Source organism: Salmo trutta, chromosome 21 (genome assembly GCF_901001165.1).
Source record: "Salmo trutta chromosome 21, fSalTru1.1, whole genome shotgun sequence".
NCBI classification, from domain to species: domain Eukaryota; kingdom Metazoa; phylum Chordata; class Actinopteri; order Salmoniformes; family Salmonidae; genus Salmo; species Salmo trutta.
The window spans coordinates 36,333,445-36,345,824 of NC_042977.1; the positions used below are offsets into that span (position 1 = coordinate 36,333,445).

General features: G+C 44.7%; 1 protein-coding gene across 1 annotated transcript in view; it reads left to right on the forward strand.

The window, feature by feature from the left end:
- Positions 1-12,380, forward strand: part of LOC115157331 (cadherin-24) — a 220,016-nt gene that overhangs the window by 185,624 nt on the left and 22,012 nt on the right. The gene's annotated exons all lie outside the window — the stretch shown is intronic.

Genomic DNA, 12,380 nt, shown 5'->3' on the forward strand with positions numbered 1-12,380 from the left:
TGGTGGTGTGGGTTAGCCGGACGTGCAGGGGAAGCTGGTCATTAACACTCTGGGAGTCAGTTTGGGTAAAGATTGGAGACTGCCCGTCTCTTATCACTGCTTATTCGCAGACAATCTCATAGGACCACAACAAACTGTCTATCTCCCCTCTCTCTCTCTCTCTCTGTTTTTGTATCCCTCTCTCTCCCTCTGTCACCCCCTCCTCACTCCTCCTTCTCCTCTCCTCTTTTCTCCGGGGCCATTTTGTAGGATACTAGCTGTTTTTTGTCTCAGTCTGACTCATTGTTGTGATGATTTCTCTAAATTGCCTGGGCTCAAGTCACTGTAATTCAACCTCTAAACGGTGGCTGGGGATTTGAACACAGACAACTATCCATTTATCAGCTTATATGAGCAAACTGGAAGTCCATTTATTTTGTGTTTTTTTTTATGGGGTTTTCTGAGGGGAGTGGTTTGAGATGAGATCTAGTCCCTGTACACACAGGCCTAACACAGACAAAGTGAGTGTTCAAAACCATTACAATGTGGTTGGAATTGAGAAATACATTTTGGTTTCCAATCTCTCAAGGCTTAAATAAGACCACTGCGTCAGTCTAAAGTACAGGTCAACAGGGTCAGCAAGACAATCCCACTAATGTACTTGAAGCATCAAGTGAACTGAGTTATTCCAGAGATAGAGATGGTCTAGTGTCCACCCTAATAATGGGAGTTGTTGTCTGTGAGAAGGCTGGCCGATGCCTTTCACATAAAAAGATTTTCACTAAAAGCAGTTTCTTCTCAAAATTTGAGATTTATTTTTGATAAATACAAAATAGGCTACAAAATGTCAGTTGAAATTGCTAAAAGGTTAAAACAAAGATTAAAGATTGACACCTAAAACAAACAGGTTTTCCTTGCTCACCTCAAACTCAAACTGGGAGTCTCCAATAAACATTGAAACATCTGCAGCTCACTAGCTTAGTTAGTGGGAGGAGCCTACAATGAACAATTAACCAACCTGTGCTGACACAAACATTCTTCACACACATTCAATTAAAGACAATCAACTGGTTCAGGTGAAATGGTGGAAAAGATATCACTACTATGGCAAGATGAAATGGTAATGGAAAACAGGGCCCTATACAGTGCATTCGGAAAGTATTCAGGCCTCTTCACTTTTTCCATATTTTGTAACTGCCTTATTCTAAAATTGATTAAATACAAATGTTCCTCATCAATCTCCACACAATACCCCATAATGACAAAGTGAAAACAGGTTTTTAGAAATGTTAGCAAATTTATTACAATAAAAAACAGAGATATCTTATTTACATAAGTAATCAGACCCTTTGCTATGAGACTTGAAATTGAGCTCAGGTGCATCCTGTTTCCATTGATCATCCTGGAGATGTTTCTACGACTTGATTGGAGTCCACCTGTGGTAAATTCAATTGATTGGACATGATTTAGAAAGGCACACAAGGTCCCACAGTTGACAGTGCATGTCAGAGGAAAAACCATGCCATGAGGTCAAAGGAATTGTCCGTAGAGAGCCAAGACAGGATTTTGTTGAGGCACAGATCTGGGGAAGGGTACCAAAACATTTCTGCAGCATTGAAGTTCCCCAAGAACATAGTGGCCTCCATCATTCTTAAATAGAAGAAGTTTGGAACCACCAAGACTCTTCCTGGAGCTGGCCGCCCAGCCAAACTGAGCAATCGGGGGAGAAAGGACTTGGTCAGGGAGGTTACCAAGAACCTGATGGTCACTCTGACAGAGTTAATCTGTGGAGATGGGAGAACCTTCCAGAAGGACAACCATCTCTGCAGCACTCCACCAATCAGGCCTTTATGGTAGAGTGGCCAGATGGGAGCCACTCCTCAGTAAAAGGCACATGACAGCCTGATTGGAGTTGGCCAAAAGGCACCTAAAGGACTCGCAGACCATGAGAAACAAGGTTCTCTGGTCGGATGAAACCAAGATTGAACTATTTGGCCTGAATGTCAAGCATCACGTCTGAAGGAAACCAGGCACTGCTCATCACCTGGCCAATACCATCCCTACAGTGAAGCATGGTGGTGGCAGCATCATGCTGTGGGGATGTTTTTCAGCGGCAGGGACTGGGAAACTAGTCAGGATCGAGGGAAAAATGAACGGAGAAAAGTACAGAGATCTAATGACAACCTGCTCCAGACCGCTCAGGACCTCAGACTGGGGGAGAGCGTTCACCTTCCGACAGGACAAATACACTGAGCACACAGCCAAGATAACGCAGGTGTGGCTTTAGGACAAGTCTCTGAATGTCCTTGAGTGGCCCAGCCAGAGCCCGGACTTGAACCCAATCAAACTTCTCTGAAGAGACCTGAAAATAGCTGTGCAGTGACGCTCCCTATCCAGCCTGACAGAACTTGAGAGGATCTGCAGAGAAGAATGGGAGAAACTCCCCAAATACAGGTGTGCCAAGCTTCTAGCATCATAACCAAGAAGACTCGAGGCTGTAATCGCTGCCAAAGGTGCTTCAACAAAGTACTGAGTAAATAGTCTGTATACTTATGTAAATGTGATATTTTAGTTTTTTATTTGGAATACATTCGTCCCCAAAAAATGCAACCTGTTTCGCTTTGTCATTGTGGGGTATTGTTGTAGATTGATGAGGGGGAAAAAACTATTTAATCAATTTTAGAATACGGCTGTAATGTAATAAAATGTGGAAAAAGTGAAGGGGTCTGAATACATTCCGAATGCACTGTACAAAAATGTACTCAGAAATACATACAGTTCCTTCAGAAAGTATTCACACCCCTTGACTTTCCACATTTTGTTGTGTTACAGCCTGTATTAAAAATATATTAAATTGAGATTTTGTCACACACCATAATGTCAAAGTGGAATTATGTTTTTAGAAAAAAACAACATTGAAATTCCTTTGAGCATGGTGAAGTTATTAATTACCCTTTGGCTGGTGTATCAATACACACAGTCACTACAAAGATACAGGCGTCCTTCCTAACTCAGTTACTGGAGAGGAAGGAACCCGCTTAGGGATTTCACCTTGAGGCCAATGGTGACTTTTTAAAATGTGTACAGAGTTTAATGGCTGTGATATGAGAAAATTGATGATGGATCAACAACATTGTAGTTACAGTGGCTTGTGGCACCCCCCTTGCCTTACAGTGGCACCCCCTTGCCTTACAACCTGGAATTAAAATGATTTTTGGGGGATTTGTATCATTTGATTTACACAACATGCCTACCACTTTGAAGATGCAAAATATTTTTAATTATGAAACAAACAAGAAATAAGACAGAAAAACTGAACTTGAGTGTGCATAACTATTCATCCCCCCCAAAGTCAATACTTTGTAGAGCCACCTTTTGCAGCAATTACAGCTGCAAGTCTCTTGGGTATGTCTCTCTATCTTGGCACATCTAGCCACTGGGATGTTTTCCCATTCTTCAAGGCAAAACTGCTCCAGCTCCTTCAAGTTGGATGGGTTCCGCTGGTGTACAGCAATCTTTTAGTCATACCACAGATTCTCAATTGGATTGAGGTCTGGGCTTTGACTAGGCCATTCCAAGACGTTTAAATGTTTCCCCTTAAACCACTCGAGTGTTGCTTTAGCAGTATGCATTGGGTCATTGTCCTGTTGGAAGGTGAACCTCCGTCCCAGTCTCAAAGACTGAAACAGGTTTCCCTCAAGAATTTCCCTGTATTTAGCACCATCCATCATTCCTTCAATTCTGACCAGTTTCTCCCAGTCCCTGCCAAATGAAAAACATCCCCACAGCATGATGCTGCCACCACCATGCTTCACTGCGGGGATGGTGAACTCGGGGTGATGAGAGGTGTTGGGTTTGCGCCATACATAGCGTTTTCCTTGATGGCCAAAAAGCTCAATTTTAGTCTCATCTGACCAGAGTACCTTCTCCCACATGCCTTTTGGCAAACACCAAACATGCCCAGCTCTGTGGAGTGTACGGCTTAAAGTGGTCCTATGGACAGATACTCTAATCTCCGCTGTGGAGCTTTGCAGCTCCTTCAGGGTTATCTTTGGTCTCTTTGTTGCCTCTCTTATTAATGCCCTGCTTGCCTGGTCCGTGAGTTTTGGTGGGTGGCACTCCATTGGCAGGTTTGTTGTGGTGCCATATTCTTTCAATTTTTTAATAATGGATTTGATGGTGCTCCGTGGGATGTTCAAAGTTTTGGATATTTTTTTATAACCCAACCCTGATCTGTACTTCTCCACAACTTTGTCCCTGACCTGTTTGGAGAGCTCCTTGGTTTTCATAGTGCTGCTTGCTTGGTTGTTTCCCTTGCTTAGTGGTGTTGCAGACTCTGGGGGGATGTGGGGATGTTTCAGAACAGTGTATATATACCTTAGATTGCACACAGGTGGACTTTATTTAACTAATTATGCGACTTCTGAAGGTAATTGGTTGCACCAGATCTTATTTAGGGCTTCATAGCAAAGGGGTCAATACATATGCACGCACCACTTTTCTGTTTTTAATTTTTTTAGAATTTTTTTAATTAAGTTATTTTTTTAATTCACTTCACCAATTTGGACTATTTGTGTATGTTCATTACACGAAATCCACATAAAAATCCATTTAAATTACAGGTTGTAATGTAACAAAATAGGAAAAACGCCAAGGGGGTGAATACTTTTGCAAGGCACTGTACTCCACAATACTAACCTAATTGACAGAGTGAAAAGAAGGAAGCTTGTACAGAATACAAATATTCCAAAACATGCATCCTGTTTGCAACAAGGCACTAAAGTAATACTGTGAAAAATGTGAAAAAGCTATTCACTTTTTGTCCTGAATTCAAAGTGTTATGTTTGTGGCAAATCCAATACAACACATTACTGAGTACCACTCTCCATATTTTCAAGCATAGTGGTGGCTGCATCATCTTATCAGTCATCTTTTAATCGTTCAGGACTGGGGGTTTTTCAGGATAAAAAAATAAACAGAATGGAGATAAGCACAGGCAAAATCCTAGAGGAAAACCTGGTTCAGTCTGCGTTCCACCAGACACTGGGAGATTAATGAACCTTTCAGCAGGACAATAACCTAAAACACAAGGCCAAATCTACACTGGAGTTGCTTACCAAGAAGACAGTGAATGTTCCTGTGTGATGGAGTTACAGTTTTAACTTCAATCTATTTTAACATCTATGGCAAGACCTACAAATGGTTCTCTAGCAATGATCAACAACCAATTTGACAGAGCTTGAAGAATTTTGAAAAGAATAATTGGCAAATGTTGCACAATCCAGTGTGGAAAGCCCTGAGAGACTTACCCGCTTAGCTGTCTGCTTATCACTTTATTCCTGCCTCTTCCCTTTTTGGTTATTCTAAGCCAGGAATCAACTAGATTCAACCGCTGGCCAATTTTTTTTCTTGAGCGGATGGGCTGGGGGCCGCAACATAATAACAAATAGTTTATAGACTGCAAATTGACCCCAATAAACCCAAACAGATATATGTTTGACTAAAGCATAATAATTTTAAACCTTGCTTACATTTGTATACGATCATGTGTTTCTCTATTATGTGTGAAAATACTTGGGAACCAGATTTCTTAAATTCAAATCACTTGGGGCTGATTTCTTGGTGTTTTTACAGTCTTATGTCCAAATCCCCAAAATCTTTGTTTATTTGCTCAGAAAGCTTGGGGATGCAGATAAAACCACCTGCGGGCCACCATTTGGGGAACACTGATCTAAGGTTTACAGTATGGGTTTCTTCACCGTAAACAACAAGTCGTTTCTTGTTACTACTCCGCATTGCTGCCTCCCAGTGGTAACTATAACAGCTGTAATCAAAAAGAGTTAATTTACATGATACCCTGTACTTACACGTGATAGTATGTGGTCAGGAAGAAAAACTGAAGGAAGCCTCAGCATAAATCACAAACTGACTTTTAGAGCCCTTATCCCCCTAGGGAGTTTTAGGAATGTGTAACCTAGTCTGTTACCGGGCAGGGTGGAGCTATTACCATATTGTGTATACCTATCCAAGCCTTTAACATGTGCCTAAGGGAAGCGGCTAGCTGGCTCTATCCCAGATTGTGCTGACTACACAGCTGCATGCTACACAAGCCTATTACCCACACTGATCCTGAGCAACATTTGGAGTTGAATGGGAATATACAGTGTACTACATGGTATAGAACGATCATTAACACGTCTTCTCCCAATATCCCCATTCTCCCATTTGGGGTATGAGTTGTGTAAGCCTGCTGCTAGTGTGTCTGTGATTCCACCTGGAGACACTTTGATTCCGTTGGTTAGACGTTATTTCCATATGCTTTCACTTTAAATGGCTGGCTAATCCACGGTCACCGCTAGCAGCACTCTGAGGATTATCTGTGTTGTTTTCTCACAGAGAAGAGAGATTGTGCTAATCTCCTCAGAGAGAGGGAGAGCGAGGAAGAGAGATAATGGGACATAGGATAGAAAGGAAAAGAGGGAAAAGGGGAATAGAAGAGGGAGGGAGGAAGGAAGAGAGTATGAGTAGAGGAGGGAGAGAGAGTTAAAGAAATACAGTTGAAGTCGGAAGTTTCATCCTCTGGTCTGATGAAACAAAAATAGAACTGTTTGGCCATAATGACCATTGTTATGTTTGGAGGAAAAAAGGGGAGGCTTGCAAGCCAAAGAACACCATCCCAACCGTGAAGCACGGGGGTGGCAGCATCATGTTGTGGGGGTGCTTTGCTGCAGGAGGGACTGGGGCTTCACAAAATAGATGACATCATGACGAAGGAAAATGATGTGGATATATTGAAGCAACATCTCAAGACATCAGTCAGGAAGTTAAAACTTGGGTCGCAAATGGGTCTTCCAAATGGACAATGAACCCCAAGCATACTTCCAAAGTTGTGGCAAAATGGCTTAAGGACAGAAAAGTGAAGGTATTGGAGTGGCCATCCACAAAGCACTGACCTCAATCCCATAGAAAATTTGTGGCAGAACTGAAAAAAGCCGTGTGCGAGCAAGGATGCCTACAAACCTGACTCAGTTACACAACCAGCTCTGTCAGGAGTGAATGGGCCAAAATTCACCCAACTTATTGTAGGAAACTTGTGGAAGGCTACTAGAAATGTTGACCCAAGTCAAACATTTAAAGGCAGTGCTACCACGTACTAATTGAGTGTATGTAACTTCTGACCCACTGGGAATGTGATGAAAAAATAAAAGCTGAAATAAATCATTCGCTCTACATTATTCTGACATTTTCACATTCTTAAAATAATGTGGTGATCCTAACTGACCTAAAACAGGGGATTTTTACTGACGATTAAATGTCAGGAATTGTGAAAACTGAGTTTAAATGTATTTGGCTAAGGTGAACGTAAACTTCAGACTTCAACTGTATATAAAAAACAATGGGATGTGTAAACATAGAGAGAAGAGAAAGAGAGATGGAGGAAAGACAACAAACAGCACGAGTGACAGAATCGACGGAGAGAGAGAACAAAGTGGTGGAGAGATTTAGGAGATACTCTGTTCCAGCAGTACTGCAGCTGCATGTCTGTCTGCAAAATTGCTCAGAGCTAAGTCTGTCCATCTTAAATGAGTAGTCAGACGAAGACATTATGTTGATATAAAATGTAGATAATCGAGTAGGACCTCACAAAGGCTAGGTCAGCAGGATAGAGAAGGCTCTTAAACAACATCATGCATTTGAAGAGATCATTTTTTCATTTGCAGTCTGAACATATACAATGGCTGCAAAGGAGTCTGATTTAGATCATTTAAAGCTTCACTGATCACAGTGGACATGAACACACACACACCCATACACATGCTCATGAACCATATTTGATGCATGATGAATTAATTATGACCATTTGACTATTGTACCATACTGTTTAGTTAATTAATTTCATACTTAGACCGAAGCAAAAGGCAATTGTTACAGATAAATAATTTGAATTTCAAAAAAAAGAGTGTGAGTTTCAGGCAAGACAAGAGAGGGTTGTACTGAGAGATGGAGAGAGAGAGAGAGAGATAGAGAGAGAGAGAGAGAGAGAGAGAGAGAGAGAGAGAGAGAGAGAGAGAGAGAAGGAGCAGCAGAGAGAGAAGGAGCAGCAGAGAGAGAGAGAGAGAGAGAGAGAGAGAGAGAGAGAGAGAGAAGGAGCAGCAGAGAGAGAAGGAGCAGCAGAGAGAGAGAGAGAGAGAGAGAAGAGAGAGAGGAGAGAGAGAGATCAGGGGGAGAGAGGGAGAGAGAGAGGGAGAGAGAGCAGCAGAGAGAGACAGAGGGAGAGAGAGAGCAGCAGAGAGAGACAGAGAGAGAGAGGGAGAGAGAGAGGGAGAGAGAGAGGGAGAGAGAGCAGCAGAGAGAGAGAGAGAGCAGCAGAGAGAGAGAGAGCAGCAGAGAGAGACAGAGAGAGAGAGAGCAGCAGTAGAGAGAGCAGGGAAGAGAGCAGCAGAGAGAGACAGGGAGAGAGAGCAGCAAGAGAGACAGGGAGAGAAGAGCAGCAGAGAGAGACAGAGGGAGAGAGACGCAGAGAGAGACGCAGAGAGAGAGCATCAGAGAGAGACGCAGAGAGAGAGCAGCAGAGAGAGAGAGAGCAGCAAGAGAGACAGAGGGAAGAGAGAGCAGCAGAGAGACAGAGAGAGAGAAGAAGAGAGAGAGAAGCAGCAGAGAGATAGAAGCAGCAGAGAGAGAGAAGCAGCAGAGAGAAGAGGAGAGAGAGAGCAGCAGAGAGAGACAGAGGGAGAGAGAGCAGCAGAGAGAGACAGAGGGAGAGAGAGAGCAGCAGAGAGAGAGAGACCAGAGAGATGAGCCGCAGAGAGAGAGCGCAGAGAGAGGACGCAGAGAGAGACGCAGCAGAGGCAGCATAGGAGCGCAGAAGAGACGCAGAGAAGGAGAGCAGCAGAGAGAGACGCAGAGAGAGACAGAGAGAGAGGCAAGCACAGAGAGAGACAGAGAGAGAGAGAGCAGCAGAGAAAGATCAGAGGAGAGAGCAGCAGAGAGAGACAGAGGAGAGCAGCAGAGGAGGACAGAGAGAGCAGCAGAGAGAGACAGAGGAGAGAGAGAAGCAGCAGAGAGAGATAGAAGCAGCAGAGAGAGAGGAGACGAAGAGGAGCAGCAGAAGAGAGACAGAGAGAGCAGCAGAGAGAGACAGAGAGATAGAGAGAGCAGCAGAGAAAGACAGAGCAGGAGAGGCAGCAGAGAGAGAAGCAGCAGAGAGAGAAAGAAGAGAGAGAGAAGCAGCAGAGAACAGAGAGAGAAGCAGCAGAGAGAGTAATAGAAGCAGCAGAGAGAGACAGAGCAGCAGAGGAAGTGAGAAAGAAAAAGGGAGGTGGTGATAAATGCTTTCTGTAAGCGTGAGCGAGGGAGAGAGATGAGTGTGTATTCTGGGTATCAGAGATGGACCTCTGAACACTAGGTGGGGAGTGGAGAGGGTGATCGAGTGCCTGGGAGAGAGGGAGAGAGAGAGAGAGAGAGAGAGAGAGAGAGGTAGTGGTAGTGGGTGATGGAGTACTGGCTAGAGGAAGGGAGGGGGTGATGAGTGTGTGCTCACAGTATAAGTGACATCTCTCCTCCTCAGACAGATTGTCTCTCTTTCCCCCTAATGGGATCCTGTTATAGACCTCCTCCCTCCCTCGCTCCCTCTCCCTTCCTGCCTCCCTCTTTCTCTCTCTCTGACATTTCCTTTTTTTTCCTACGTAGAAATGTTCCGGTATTGCCTATATTTCAATATCTGTGCCCTTCAATTGCCCTTTTCTCACTACATATTTTTTTGCAGTCTATCCCCTGTTACGATTACAGATTTATTCTAAGAGAATGCAGTTCTTTACAACGGTGAGAAAATGAAAAAGTGGGGGGGATCAGAAATAGAAGAAAAATATCAATATTTTCCTCCATGAGGGACCTTCAAAGTTCGTTTTTGCTTTGAATATTGCTCATACCTAACCAGTCTATTTATCCCCAGTCCAGCCTGCATCTTTCTGCCAATCATACTGCCTTCATCCAATATTCGGCTCAGGAAGCCCATGTCATGTAGGAAAACCTCAGAAAGCTGTTTGGAACCAGACCCAGCCGGGTTGCTCTCCAGTATGTAATCAAGGCAGGGCTTTGCCCTCGCTAGCAATCATCTGTCCTGATTTGATCAGAGACAGACTCATTCCTTCAGACTAGAGGAACCCTGCTGTGGAGAGAAACCACAACCAGGAGACAGGCAGACAGACAGACCGACAGGCAGGCAGACACCAGACACACAGGAGAGGAGAGAGAGAGAGAGAGAGAGAGATCGAAGACAGGCAGACAGATAGACGACAGACAGGCAGACAGATAGACCGACAGACAGGCAGACAGATAGACCGACAGACAGGCAGACAGATAGACCGACAGACAGGCAGACAGATAGACCGACAGACAGGCAGACAGATAGACCGACAGACAGGCAGACAGATAGACCGACAGACAGGCAGACAGATAGACCGACAGACAGGCAGACCGACAGACAGGCAAACAGGTAGAGAGCCATGCAGACCGACAGACAGGCAAACAGATAGAGAGCCAGGCAGACAGACATAGATAGACCGACAGACAGGCAGACAGATAGACCGACAGGCAGACAGACAGACCGACAGACAGGCAGACAGATATAGAGACAGACAGACAGACAGATAGACCGACAGATAGACCGACAGGCAGACAGATAGAGAGCCAGGCAGACAGATAGACCGACAGGCAGGCAGACAGATATAGAGACAGGCAGACAGATAGAGAGTCAGGTAGACAGATAGAGAGCCAGGCAGGCAGATAGAGAGCCAGGCAGACAGGCAGACAGATAGAGAGCCAGGCAGACAGATAGAGAGCCAGACAGGCAGACAGATAGAGAGCCAGGCAGGCAGACAGATAGAGAGACAGGCAGACAGACAGATAGAGAGCCAGGCAGACAGATAGAGAGCCAGGCAGACAGACAGATAGACCGACAGACAGGCAGACAGATAGACCGACAGACAGGCAGACAGATAGAGAGTCAGGTAGACAGATAGAGAGCCAGGCAGACAGATAGATAGACCGACAGACAGATAGAGAGCCAGGCAGACAGGCAGATAGATTGAGAGCCAGGCAGACAGATAGAGAGCCAGGCAGACAGATAGACCGACAGACAGATAGAGAGCCAGGCAGACAGATAGAGAGCCAGGCAGACAGACAGATGGAGAGCCAGGCAGACAGATAGAGAGCCAGGCAGACAGATAGAGAGCCAGGCAGACAGATAGAGAGCCAGGCAGACAGATAGACCGATTGACCGATAATTTTAATGGTAGGTTTATTTGAACAGTGAGAGACAGAATAACAACAAAGAAGTCCAGAAAAACACGTGAAAAATTTTATAAATTGATTTGCATTTTAATGAGGGAAATAAGTATTTGACCCCTCTGCAAAACATGACTTAGTACTTGGTGGCAAAACCCTTGTTGGCAATCACAGAGGTCAGACGTTTCTTGTAGTTGGCCACACATCTCAGGAGGGATTTTGTCCCACTCCTCTTTGCAGATCTTCTCCAAGTCATTAAGGTTTCGAGGCTGACGTTTGGCAACTCGAACCTTCAGCTCCCTCCACAGATTTTCTATGGGATTAAGGTCTGGAGACTGGCTAGGCCACTCCAGGACCTTAATGTGCTTCTTCTTGAGCCACTCCTTTGTTGCCTTGGCCGTGTGTTTTGGGTCATTGGAATACCCATGGAATACCCATCTACGACCCATTTTCAATGCCCTGGCTGAGGGAAGGAGGTACTCACCCAAGATTTGATGGTACATGGCCCCGTCCATCGTCCCTTTGATGCGATGAAGTTGTCCTGTCCCCTTAGCAGAAAAACACCCCCAAAGCATAATGTTTCCACCTCCATGTTTGACGGTGGGTATGGTGTTCTTGGGGTCATAGGCAGCATTCCTCATCCTCCAAACACGGCAAGTTGAGTTGATGCCAAAGATCTCCATTTTGGTCTCATCTGACCACAACACTTTCACCAGTTGTCCTCTGAATCATTCAGATGTTCATTGGCAAACTTCAGACGGGCATGTATATGTGCTTTCTTGAGCAGGGGGACCTTGCGGGCGCTGCAGGATTTCAGTCCTTCACGGCGTAGTGTGTTACGAATTGTTTTCTTGGTGACTATGGTCCCAGCTGCCTTGAGATCATTGACAAGATCCTCCCGTGTAGTTCTGGGCTGATTCCTCACCGTTCTCATGATCTTTGCAACTCCACGAGGTGAGATCTTGCATGGAGCCCCAGGCTGAGGGAGATTGACAGTTCTTTTGTGTTTCTTCCATTTGCGAATAATCGCACCAACTGTTGTCACCTTCTCACCAAGCTGCTTGGCGATGGTCTTGTAGCCCATCCCAGCCTTGTGTAGGTCTACAATTTTGTCC